This window comes from Harpia harpyja, chromosome 8, assembly GCF_026419915.1.
Source record: "Harpia harpyja isolate bHarHar1 chromosome 8, bHarHar1 primary haplotype, whole genome shotgun sequence".
Classification (NCBI taxonomy): Eukaryota; Metazoa; Chordata; class Aves; order Accipitriformes; family Accipitridae; genus Harpia; species Harpia harpyja.
This window is the reverse complement of record NC_068947.1, coordinates 44918065-44931035: the sequence shown is the minus strand read 5'-3', so window position 1 is coordinate 44931035 and position 12971 is coordinate 44918065. Positions and strand designations below refer to the sequence as shown.

At 41.4% G+C, this 12971-nt stretch overlaps 1 long non-coding RNA gene across 1 annotated transcript in view; it reads left to right on the top strand.

Annotated features, from left to right (window-relative positions):
- LOC128144865 (uncharacterized) overlaps positions 1-12971 on the top strand; it is a 249212-nt gene that overhangs the window by 211662 nt on the left and 24579 nt on the right. Inside the window, exon 5 of the long non-coding RNA XR_008236235.1 lies at positions 6156-6209. This is a non-coding gene — a long non-coding RNA (uncharacterized LOC128144865). The remainder of the gene's footprint in view (positions 1-6155; positions 6210-12971) is intronic.

Sequence of the window (12971 nt, the reverse complement as noted above, 5' to 3'; positions counted from 1 at the left end):
GAGTTCTTTCTGTCTCCCCAAAGCCACAGGTACCTGGGCAAGAAAGCAGTTTAATTTGCTGCTCTGGTTGAGGCATGTATGTGTAACAGTGTTCCTCTAAGGGAAAAAGACCAGAGAAGGATGCTAGGCCACCTTTTGTAAATACAAACAAGGCTAATCATTCTCGTGATATCCAGCCAATGCACGAGTGACACTGTTGCGTTTTAATGGATGTCTGCAAAGATTATGTACTCTCTGCCTGGTAACTGTGACCCCTAATTCCATAGGCAATGCTAAATATTGCCACCCAAGGACCAGAGAGCATGACCTGCCTGGGACTGGCTGCTTCTGGACTTGGAGAAGGTCAAGAGAAGAAGGAGCTGGAATACAGTTTCCTGCTGTGCCACTGTTGCCATAGAAAAGGGTTGGCTAGAGCTGGCAGTTTAGACGTGCACAAGCCTCAAAACACAGCATAAGCTGCAAGCGTGTGTCTTTCCTTGACCAATACAGGCACACCAAGCAGTAGGTCCATGGCTGCATTGTCATCTCCCAACATTTCACTGACCTAAGGAACTGCCTATGTGGCCTATATCACAGCCAGCTCTGAGGCTGAGCAATCAAAGCCTTGTACTGAATTGTACAGTGTTATTTTAAGGGTCAGAACACATGATTTCTGTCAAATACATGAAGTAGAGCTAGCCGCATTTCAGCTCTGGTTCCAGAAAGTTGGGAGATTGTGTGCTAGACTTTGGTGGCTTATTGGAGCTATTATTGCTCAGCCCAAAAGGAGCCTTGAGTAGGTCCTCACCTGTGCTGAGTGTAATGGAATGGCATGAGAGCAAAAATTGTCAGTAAGTTTATCTGATTAGTGGCTAATTGGCAGTAACAGGAGCTCATATCCCAGAACTGTGACACCAGCACCAAAGTGACATCTCTGAGAGTATGCCTCCGATGGCCCGATAAATTAGAGATGGTATTTTAAAAATGTAAATTCCCTCAGGCTATATAGAAGCTATTCCCTATACAATAAGCTCAGCATGCACAAACTGTCACAGCTTGGCAAACACGTGCTCTCCAAAAAAGTCTGAAAACAAACTAAGTCCCACCTTCCCTACTTACTCCTGAATGGATCTCCATCAGGCACTCCGTTGCCTTTACAGCTTGATCCTAGTGAGGCCAATCAGATGCAGTTGGCTATATTTAAAAAGCATATACCAGCACATCTGTCTTGTCCTCCTTGACAAAAGAGGGAAAGTAAGTTGCAAAGAAAAATTCCCGGACCCTTGGTAAAGGAGCAAGACAAGCAGGTCAAAATATATGCCTACTTACCAGAGAAAGCCCAAATAATGTGAATACCATCTGAATTCCCTGAATAACATTTCATTAACATTCCAAGACAGGTCTACAAAGCCAAGAGATCAAATCAAAGCAAGAAGAGCATGCCCAAAATGAAGCAGAACTCAAGTTTGACCAGTTAACACTGACTGGCAAAATGTTAATCAAGGCCAAGTTGCTCAGTCCTTGCATTGGTCAGCAGGGTACCATTCAGGAGATCATTTCTCTGTGATGCCCAAAATGTGCTCTGCTTTGGTATCAGCAGCTTCTGTGGTCATCAGGGAGGCCAGTCCACATTAGGGCTGCCCAGCATGTTTAGTCCAGCTGGCTGGAGACATGCCATTTAAAAAAAAATAGTTTTCAGTGCTGCTTGCAGTGTTCATGCCTGACAAGATTTCTGACTGACTATGCAGCTCCCAGATAGCAAAGACACAATTTTCAGTTTATAAAATCTGATGAATAAGCTATCCCCTGGGCTTTGGCAGGACTTACTAACTGCCTGAGATCTGCTGTAACTTTCTCCACTTGGCCTAAACTCTCTGATATGGGATGCCTGAAAGTTACACAACTAAAAGCCATCTTTAACCACTCAAAAAAGCAGATTTGTTTTAGAGACTCTGAAAACTACAGTTCCAGCAGGAGCATATGGGAACAGTTGCCATGAAAATCAGGCCATTGTCATAAATGAGTGCTTTAGGCACACAAGTCTGGAAAAAAAGGCCAATAAACTGAGCAGTATCATTGGTGAATGACCCGCCAGTGGCATTCAGTCGAAAGCTTGGAGATAGCAGTTTGGATTTCATTCATTAAGATTTGCATGCAACTATTTTTCCCATCTGCTGTTTAAGGAACGTTATGGAACAACAGTGAGACCTTTTTTTTTGGTTTGGGTTCTGTGCTTTGAGTGCATTTTTTATGAAGCATGTATTTGGCTAATAGTTGCAATTTCATCAGCGGCCTCTTTGATGACTTGCATTTTTGAAACAGATGCTTGTGCTGCTGGAGTGACATGTTGCAGGGTTAAGTGGGCCCTCCAAGACATAGCTCTGACTGCCTGCTGCTGGGGTCACTAAACTACTTCAGTGGTTTTATCTTAGCTCCCTGAATGACACCCCTTCTGATGGTTTTAGCCTTCAGCCACATTCTTTTCCTTCCTAAGAGACTTTTCTTGGCTTTACCATGCATGCAGAGGACAGTATTCTAACAATTCAATCCTGACTCGTTGTCTTTTTTTCAGAGGCATTATAATTAACCATATCCATGGGTTACATGTTGGTCCACCTGCCAAAAACCAATACACAGCAGCAAGTGAATATTGTTAGTCAAATTTTCACAAGCCAGAGTGATCTTCCAGTTTGCAGCCATCTCTCATGAAGAGATGCACACATCTCCATTCAGCACTTAAGAGAGCTTGCAAGAGAAGAGCAGTCCAGCTGCCTACTCAAAGTCTCCAGGGACTGGTGTTCAATTCACAGTTTATCAAGGCCATATTCTTATGTTTCTTTCTTTGTCATTTGATCTCTCAGTGCTTCAGATCCCTCTCTGTATAATGAGAATAGTACAGCCTCCCTCATCTTACAGTTTAAGGTGTAACTTTTCAAGGACTGGGACGCACTCTAATAATATGGTAGGAAGTACCATAACTTTAATCCTGTCTACAAACTGGTCTGTCTATGCTTATGTATCTCCCACTTTTAAGCAAACTTGTTCCTAAGGAGTCAAAAGTGTCATTCAGAATCCGCAGTTGTCTCTCTTCAAGGCTTCAATGAAGTCTCACTATTTGCCCTCCAGGTATTCATCTATTCCTCTTCAAGTTCACCTTTCAGGTTGTGTTGTATGAGAATAAGATAAGAGCAGATCCATGTAAGTCTGAGGTCCTTGTCATGGTCCCTTTGTCACAGTGTACAAGTACTTCATAGTCCCTAGGATAGCTACCCTTCACTGCTGTAAAGTAGCTAACAGCTACTAGCTCTTTCACAGGTCCAGGTGTGGAATCTGACTTTGTTAAGCACTCACATCCTTTAGCTTTCCCAAGAAAGGGTCTCCCAAGCACTAAACTTGTGTTTCTGCATATGCTCAGGACAGCTTCTGATTTGGTGAGGCTCATCCACCCCTAGATCTGCTGTTCAAGAGTTTAATCTGAAGTCTCTGGTAATTTCTACCCCAGCCTTCTGCTACAGTCTAATCCAGGTATCATTTGTAAACTGGTTTTGGTAGGATTTATGTATTGCAGGTCAAGCCAATTTGTAGTGTTAATAATGCTACTGTAGGAGCATTAGCAGATCTCCAGGGTTTACTCCCGAGCAGTTCATCTAGTTTACCTGAAATTCTTGAAAAAGCATGTATTTCTTCTACTCATAGTTGATGTCCAGACATCATTTTGGCTAAAGCAAAACATCTGGATCTCCTGAAGATGTTTCCAGTATCTTCTCACCAGACAGGCATTACTTCCCGTAGGGCAAAAATACTACTGATCAATTTGTCCTTATGCAAGGCAACAAGAATTTACTGGGAACCAGAAACCACCCATCTGCACCAGAGAAGACATAGGTAGAATACATTTGGAAGAGAATGAGCATACAGTTGTAGAAATGGCAGGTTTTGAGATCTAGGAGGCATGGGGCTTTGTGTCAGTGCTTCAGGAGTTGGAAATGAGGGGGCAGAAAAGAAATGGAGGCATGATATTCCAGTTCCCTGCAACAAGCAATAAATAAATAATATCTAATGTTCAGATTACCCTATATTTGTTAGGTATGGTGATTGATAAACCACAGCTATAGATTAAGGACTCTGGCGGTTTGAAATTCACTCCATTTATTTAGAGAATGAGTGGAAAATATTCTTAGTCCCAGCACCTGCTGTTGAACTCCCCTGCTTTTCTGTGGTTTTACTATTACACTTTCCAATTTTAAAAGAAGTGAAGCAGACTAGACACAAGATATTGTCAAATGCCCAAGGTAAATAAACTGGAAAAATATTAAGAAAATTATATATAATTTTCTGTAATAGCAAAGGGAATATTAAGTGAACAATATTAAATTAAGAAAGGATTCTGACAAGAAAGGTAAAAAGTTGAATGGTGTCCCTTTAAAACAAATGCCCAATATGTCCACTGAATCCTAATGGGTGGAATCTTTCTGTATTGCTTCAACACAGAATATGGAATATTAATCAATCTTAATTTATGCAGTAGATTAATTACACATTTTTAATGTGAATCAGATCTCTCGGGTTCTGTACTTACAAAAATCACCTTTATTGGCCCCATATGAGAGCTTGGTGCCAAGACCACCCAGTGACATGGCTTTACTTTGAAGGATGGAGGAAACTGTGTAGTCTTAAATTCTCATGCAAATGCTGATTCTCAAATTCCTAACTTACAGAATAGGAAGATGGAAATTCATAGCACATTACAATAAAAACACCCTTTGCACCTAGAAGAGAAAAAGTCACTTGTGAGGTTCCCTTCTGGGCTTTCCTGTGCTTCTCTGGGATGTCCCCAAAAGGGAACAAAAGAGCTCATCTTAAAGGCAGTTATCACACATCCACTACTTCCAGCCCAGGGCATTATGTAGGTGCTTGAGAAGCTGCATCATTGAATCTATTCTGCTATTCTGGAAGGGAAAGGCCTAAAATGGGAAAGAAGGCCAGTACCATGTTAAACTACTTAAGAGGTCAAACAAAATCTGACTGCAGCCAGCAATGTTTGGATTTTTCCTTTGGCTCAGAGAACAAGCTGTAAATCATCCAGCAAAAGTGTACTCTACAAGGGGTCAGAGGAAAAAACATCTGCCCGTACTGGGCAGCCACTTCAGCCCCCTCTTGTTGCCAAGTTCCTAAAAAGTGCCCAGAAGCACCTAGTCTGATGCACCAGGTCTCCTGCTTCTTCCTGGGCTGGTGGGTTAATGTCCACCCCAGACCTTTGTGCATTAAACGTGACACGGAATATACAGAAAGAAGGGGAAGAGCATTCATGAAGCATTTGCTTGTCTTTCTCCTGACAAGGCTGCACCTCTTATGTTAAGTTTTTAATCCCATTTGAAGGGGATTGTGGAAACCTTGAGAGGGAGAGCGAGCTCCTCACTCCTTTGCTGGTTTGCGTCCAGTCCACAGGCTTAAAAATCAAGTATGTTCCAGCCTTACCCTGATGACAATTTGTCTACTAGCAAGAAAGAAGATAAGATTCTCGGTTCAGTGGAGAGCATAAAAACAGACTGCTTCCACTGCATTCCACTCAGTAGAAAAGCCAGCAAAGCAGGACGTGGTGAAACCTCCCTGGAGAGCATGGCAGCATAAGAAAAGTGCATGGCATAGGGAGGGGTGATTGCATTAACATTTCCTGACCCATGTTTTTCCTGTGAATATATATTAAAATATATACATAGTTTTGTGTCTGTGTATTTATCAGTCTCCAAAGCTACAAAAAGTACAGCATTTGTCAGTAACAACAGGGAAGGACTTTTAACAAAATCAACTATTCTAGGCACACTGAAAAGAAGAGTCGTTTCATAGATGTGGGGAAAACTTTTTTCACTTTCATATAGCTGTAGCTCTACTGCATCTGGGGCTGATGTACAGCAAACAAATACAAGGAGAACTCCATGGTGCACTGAGCATGCTGAACTTTACAGCTACCTGCACTCATGGCATTTTTAGTGTTTCAGTATGGTCTGAGGTGGCAGTAATCTGCAAAAGGGATGGAAATGATTTCTCATTTTTCTTTGAATGTGCTATCTACCAACCTGACTTTACTGAAAAGAATTTAGATTGGAGCCGGCCCGGGTATTTGGCTAATACACGAGCTTCCTGCCCTCACCTTGAGGGTTTTTTTTTTCCCCTAGGCATAGAAAAACTCAGCAGTCTGCTTAAAAATGAAGAAGTCGTGACACCTAGCGGTGAGTTAAATACCAGTAACTTCTATTTCCTACAGAATTCACACTTGTTTTCCATAGGCACATTGTTCTCGGTCAGATTGTGATGTGAGAGGTGTGGGCATTACCCTCGTGACTCTAGACATCCAGGCAGCCCCTCATTTCTTTTACAGTCCCATGCAATGTGTGTGTGTGTCTTGTTGAATCAGACTCCTGTGCCTCTTCATAGAAGGCCCCATTCGTTAAGGTCCAGCGTGCAGCCCCTGGTCATGCTCCTTATTGAACATAACATTTTGAATAGCCATTTATACTGACATCAGGTTAAGTGCTTTGACTTTGGAGAGAAAGGGAGCATGGCAGAATCCTGGCATAAGACCAAGTGGGAATGTCAGATTTTTTTTCTTGTCAAGGCTGTTTTTAGAAGGTCACTCAAAAATGTATTGTATAGCATGCAGCAAATTCCTGGCAGGCAGTTTAAACTGACTCAGTTGCTGGCAAATTCTTCTGCTTTTGAAGACTAGTCAGTCGGCCTTGGTCAGCAGCAGTCAAAAAGTACGTACTGGCTGTGATACCATGACAAGAAGTCGCACTGAAAAGCAGTAAACCAGTCTAGACATATGCAAAAAAGTTACGCGTTCTTTCCAAACAGTGGCAAGCCTTGGAGATGTTGGTTTTGTTGGGGGTTTTTTAGGGAAGCAGAATAGTGTTGAGTTGTGCTGGTGGTAACTAGGCTGCAATCACCAAGTGGCAAACTTTCTTGGCTTCCTGAAGCTAGCTGGTTGGGGACCTGCCATTTTTTATCACAAGAATGAGCTTCACTGCAAGAAATTTCAAGTCAAAACATCACTGTATGTTGTTTGGGAATCTGGGTGCATGCTTCTCTGCATCTGTAAGAGCTGTTAGCAGTGCAGCCTCCCAGTTTCATGTCCATATTTGTGCATGCTATATCAAGCATACTTTCCATTGCCTTCAGTGAGACAAACTCCTTCCTCCTCCTCTTTCAGAAGAGATGCATGATAAAATTGCATGTCGTAACCAAGAAATGGAAACTAGATTACTTGAACATACATGATTTTCTTCATCTAAAGATTTATTTTACCACATGTCCGCATGTATTAGTACCTGTAACTTCCCCAGTTTCCTGTCTTGGGTATAATTAACACTTCTACCACCAGAGTGTCTGGATATAAGGCAAGTGAATTATAAAAACATCAGTTCTGTCCAAAATGTTCCGGTTTCCATCCCTTGAATCATAAGCATGTGACCTATTCTGTGCCAATATTAATAACCATTGCTCATGGCTTTCAAACAACTCAAACTATTTAAAAATTAATTCTGTTTACAGTACCTTCTAGAGGAAGTATTCTGTAAAAGTGAATAACTCAAACTGACTAGTGGCTACCCACAAAATATGACTATCCAGTAACAAAATTAATCATTTAAAACTAGTTGGCAAGGAATGGACATATTGTTGGAGAAAACATCAAGTAGAGATTAGATCCAGCAACTGGGAGTCCTGGGTTCTCTTTCCACTGTACCATACATTTCCCATGCTGCTCTGACATAGACAGGCCTAACTGCAGTGGTGTAGGCAGCTACTAGGCCCAGTCATCCCAAATCACACCGTTTACTTTTTTACACTGGGCTGTAAGCTGTGGGGCTGAAGTTTAGTGCCCTGTTCAGCTGTCACTCCTAGAAACACTTGCAGTCATGAGTTGGAGCCCATAGACGTGCTGGTTTATGCTTTGCCTTTGTTTTTCCCTCTGTAAAATGGAGATGGCCACCAACTGATGCATGACAAACTTCTCTGAAGTCCCTGGTACGGGCCAAGGGCTAGTATTACTTCAGTCTTCACTGGCAGTGATGCCAGTGCCATCGCTGAAGAGAAACAACACAAAATGGAAAAGCAATACTAATGCTGGCAGCCCTATAACCTGAAATATGTAATGTAGTCCTGGACAGAACAAGTGCAACATCTGGCAGAGCAGAAAGTTAGGTTCTGCGAAATCCTTGGGTGCCACTTGTTCCATTTTGTATTTGTTATTGTTGCTACAGACTCTAAGCAGCCCCAAACAGTCACTAACAGAAGTAAATCTTTCTTCTTCTAGCCTCTCTCTAGGAGAAATAGCTTGACAGGTTTATAAGGGAAGGGAAGTTGCACACTACTTAGCGTGGCTGTGCTAGCCCGTGAGGCAAAGTTTTTGGAGTGCCAAATAGAAGACATGACTTTGGGCTGTAGGTCCAGCAACTATGATGTGTTAGGTCATTCTTATGCCAGGCAGTACACCAGAACCTCTGCTATCTCTTGCTCTTGCATTTTCATGATTCCTCTACTGACACATGGGAAACAACAAAAGCTGTAAAGTATAAAGTAGCTGTCAAAGATGGCACTGTGGAGTAAATATCTAGGCGATATTCACTCGCATAGGACTTTGAATACTCAGCTTTTTAAGCTAGTCTCTGTATTGAGTGCAGAGGTGATATGGACAGTGAATCCCCAGTGTATCAGACTCACTTGCATGGCTAAGCCTGCAATCACAGAATCACACAATGTTTAGGGTGAGAAGAGACTTCTGGAGATCGTCTAGTCCAAACGCCCTGTTCAAAGCAGGCTCAACTAGAACAGATTGCTGAGGACCATACTCAGCTGGGTCTGAATATCTCCAAGGATGGAGATTCACAACCTCTCTGGGAAACCTGCTCCAGTCCTGAATCACCCTTGCAGTAAAAACAAAGGTTTTATGATATTTAAATGGAATTTCTTGTATTTCAATTTGTGCCCATTGCATCTTGTCCTTCCACTGGATACCACTGAGAAGAGTCTGGCTCTGTTTTCTTTACACCCACTGTATCAGGTATTCATACCTATTATTAAGAATTCCCTCATTCCCTCTGATCCTTCTTTTCCCAAGGGTAAATAATGCCAGCCCTCAGCCTCTCCTACTATGTCAGATGCTCCAATCCGTTTGTCATTTTTGTGGCGCTTCACTGGACTGGCTCCAGTATGTTCATGTCTCTCTTATACTGAGGAGCCCAGCACTCCAGAGGTGGCCTCACCAGGGCTGAGTGTAGGGGAAGAATTACTTCCTTTGACCTACTGGCCACACTCTACCTTATGCCGCCACGGATGCTGTTGGCCGCCTTTGCTGTAAAAGCACATTGCTGGCTCATGTTCAACTTGTCCACCAGGACACCCAGGTCTGCTACCTGATGTCTAGTTCCATATTAATGGCTAGTTCCAGCTGTAGCTTTCTTCATCTTCCTAGATGTAATGGCTTGAATTTCTCTCTAATACATAGATGAACGTGCCTGGTCTTTTGAATAGCATGCACTGTTTCTGCATCAATGCCATTTAATTACCAGTAGCACTGAGAGGTCTAAAAAGGCCTCCAGACTGTTGACCAGTTTAGCAGACTGGATGCATACTTAACTGCCTAGAGCAAACAGAAGCAGAAGCAAGTTACCGTGTTTTCTGTTGAACCATGGTAATACCAAACCTCTTGCTATGCCATAAGCTTTAATGGCATCCTAACAACTGCAGAATGGCTTGAAATGAGGAAGGAGGTGCTTTTCCTAGTAATCTGGTGGTTTTCCTTCTTGTGGACCAAACAATGACATGTTCTCTGCATATACATTTGGGCCACCTCTCAGACCTACATTTCTTAGCCCTACAGCAGAAAGGAAAATTCACCCTTTCCCTAGTAATGGAGTGAAATCCTTCTACAAAAACATGACTGCTTTCTCCAAAGAGCAACAAAAGTGGGCACAGTGGGTTAGCACCCCAAAACCAGGACATACCCCTAACCAACACTCTATGTCATCACATAACCTAGATTTCAGTTGAGAATTTGGGTGTTGTTTTAGATAACAAAATACAACATGTGTTGGTCATTAATCTTCTTGAACATTTGTTTCGCCAGAAACTGTCTCTGATCAACCCACTTATGTAAACAGGTCTGTGCTTCAGACAGAAGTGGTAAGATGTTATTCCAAGTACTTGCATTATAGGGAATCTCTCCTTAACTCTAACAAGATATATTTAATGACAGCCTCAGTATTTGTGGCTGTACTCCAAAGACTTTTATGTTCAGTTTAAATTTCAAAATTAAATAAAAATTTATCTTGCATCAAAAGGGAAAAATATTACCTCTAAAAAAATCTACCATTTCTCCCTGCTCTATTTGAAGTTTCAGTATCAAACACTTTTGCATCTGGCTTGCAAAGAACTGAAAAGCTTTTTCTTCTTTCAATACCAAATGGCAGATGCTGCATTCATTGCAGCTGAACACCCTGGAGAGGTTTCCATTCATAATTTAATTTTTTACAGGTATAGGATCATATACAAAAATGAAAGAAAAAAATGAGAAAAATAAGCTTTGTTTATTTAAGGAAAATAAATGCTGCATTGTATTTGTCTCCGCTAGTTCTGGGCACAGTTGGTGTATTTCATTTATGTTTGAAAATGCAGTCATATAAACTATCAAAAATTTTACTTGCCAAATACCGGTGAAGTAAATTAAAACATGCAATTTCCTACAAGCTCTTGCTCCCAATAGTTGGTCTCTTCGTGCCTTTTTGTTTCAGAACAAAACAAGAACAAGCAAACAGCATCAGTCCTGCCAGTGCAGGGGCAGTGCATGAGTGGGGAGCAAGGCTCTCCCGGGGTTGTGATCACTGCAGCTACTTACTGCCTGTGAACCTTACCCAAACTTCTTTGTCTCTATTTCCTCATTTGTAAGATATAAAATATATCTAAGAACTAGCCAAGAGCCATATACTTACTTACTGCTGGGGAAGTTAGTTCTTCACAATCAAAAAGAGTTAATGCTTTGATTGCTTGAAAGTTAATCCAAGGCTTTAAACTGTCTGATAGGAACCGTGTCCAGATACAAGGAGCCCCAAGTTTGCAATAGATACAGCCATTAGAAATATTTATCATTGAGTTAGAGCATTGAAGAGGATTAGTCTCAACTGTTCCAATTCAAGAACGCAGTATCTTAACTGCATTACATATTTTGGACATTGTCCTGAAATGCTTCCGAAGATTGTAGAGATACAGAACTCTTGAGATATGGGTTTGTGGTTTGTTTTTTTTTTTTAATCTGGAATTCAGTTTATCCATTACAATTGTTTTGAGAATTTCTTACAAAGTCCTGCATTCAGTAGCTGGGAAAATGGTACAGAACAGACTGTGTTGATAGACATATAAAGTAATAAGGAAAGGAAGCTAGAAGGAACAGAGTAAGGGAAAAAAAGACAACTGCACTGGCTCTTAATATTTCAAATGCCTGGAGGGGTGAGAAGAAAACAGAGTTACTTTTGTAGGTGGAAAGAGAATTTGGTAGCTTTAGAAAGGTGACAGCTGCTATAAATGACATGGCAGGTGCTGCTGTTTCTTCTCCCTCCTCTTGGCAGAAATGTTCCCCTCAGCAGACATGCTGCCATTCAGCTTCGTTTAAATGCATTTTAAAGCCAGATCTGCAGATCTGCAGACCTTGCAGCCAGAGAGTCAGAAATGCTGACAAACAAAATGAGCTGAAGTCAGGCATCCCCTTCCAATTCCAAATGTGTTAATGCCAGTCCTTTTCCATTTGGACTTCTGTCCTGGTATACTGAACCGAACAGTTATAATTCTTCAATATACTGGGTTTTTTCTGCCAAGTATTGCTCTGCAGCCCCTTCATTTATGCAGTTTGGCCTGCCACACTGCTATCACGACAAAGTTTCATTTAGAGATATTATCCCATTAGTATCTACAAGTGATTGAGATCCATAGAAGTCTAGTTGTCTGGAGTTGTTGGAATTACAAAAATCCATCTTAGCCTGTTACATAAACTTGTTTTGAAAGCAAAAAGAAATTAGAAGCAGATAGATTGGCTGGTAAAAACAGATAGGTTAAACCGATTGTGATAGTGAGTATTTACAGCTATTGAAGTCATGCAATGATTACGACAATGAGAAAAATGGGAGGAAATGTTTGTAGCTGAAGTCACCGAAATCTGTCTTAAGTAATGTTCATGGAATGTGGTTGTCAGCTTTCATGTTGTTTATTTGAGGGTCACTGAACAGAGGCAGAGGAAAACTGACTGGGAAGAGCTAATGTCATCATGGCTGTTATCCCAGTGTATCTCAGAGGGATCCATCATTACACTAACATGCTTCCAATAGAAGCTTGCTCTGGTGCTAAACCTGGATTTTGGCTGGATTTACTCAGTGAGAAAAACTCACCTGGGAGCCCTCATTTCCTGAGTCACAGCTCTGGAGCACATTCACTATCTGAATAGCTTTGGGGACAAGAATGTTAAAGGTGCCAGCAAGTAAGGTCTTGAGCAATTTTTTTCTAAAATAGAGCTCAGAATCCAGACAGCTTCAAGGCTCCTTCTTACAATTTGAAAACTCAGTCTTCCAGGATTCAGTATTCCTAGACTTCAAATATATGTAGAAGGCGGCAAACAGAGCCAAACACTTCCACTCTGCAGTCAAGATAATTTTGTTTTGATACTGCCAAAATGTAACATTTAGATTGTGGGGTTTTTTTGTACTTTCTCTTCCAAAACCAACTTCAGATTTCCTATTTTTCCTTCTGAGGTGGTATTATTTCCTTTCTCCTCTTCACTCCATCACTCTCCAATTTCAATCTTAAAGAAAATCATGACTGAAAAACTCCATAGTTCGGCAACATAGGAAGACTGGAATCATCACGAAAGGTCCAGTAAACTGATGTTGTAGAAATAGGCTGGAAGAATCTGGATTACATAGAAATAGGATCTTAGCCATGAACAAACT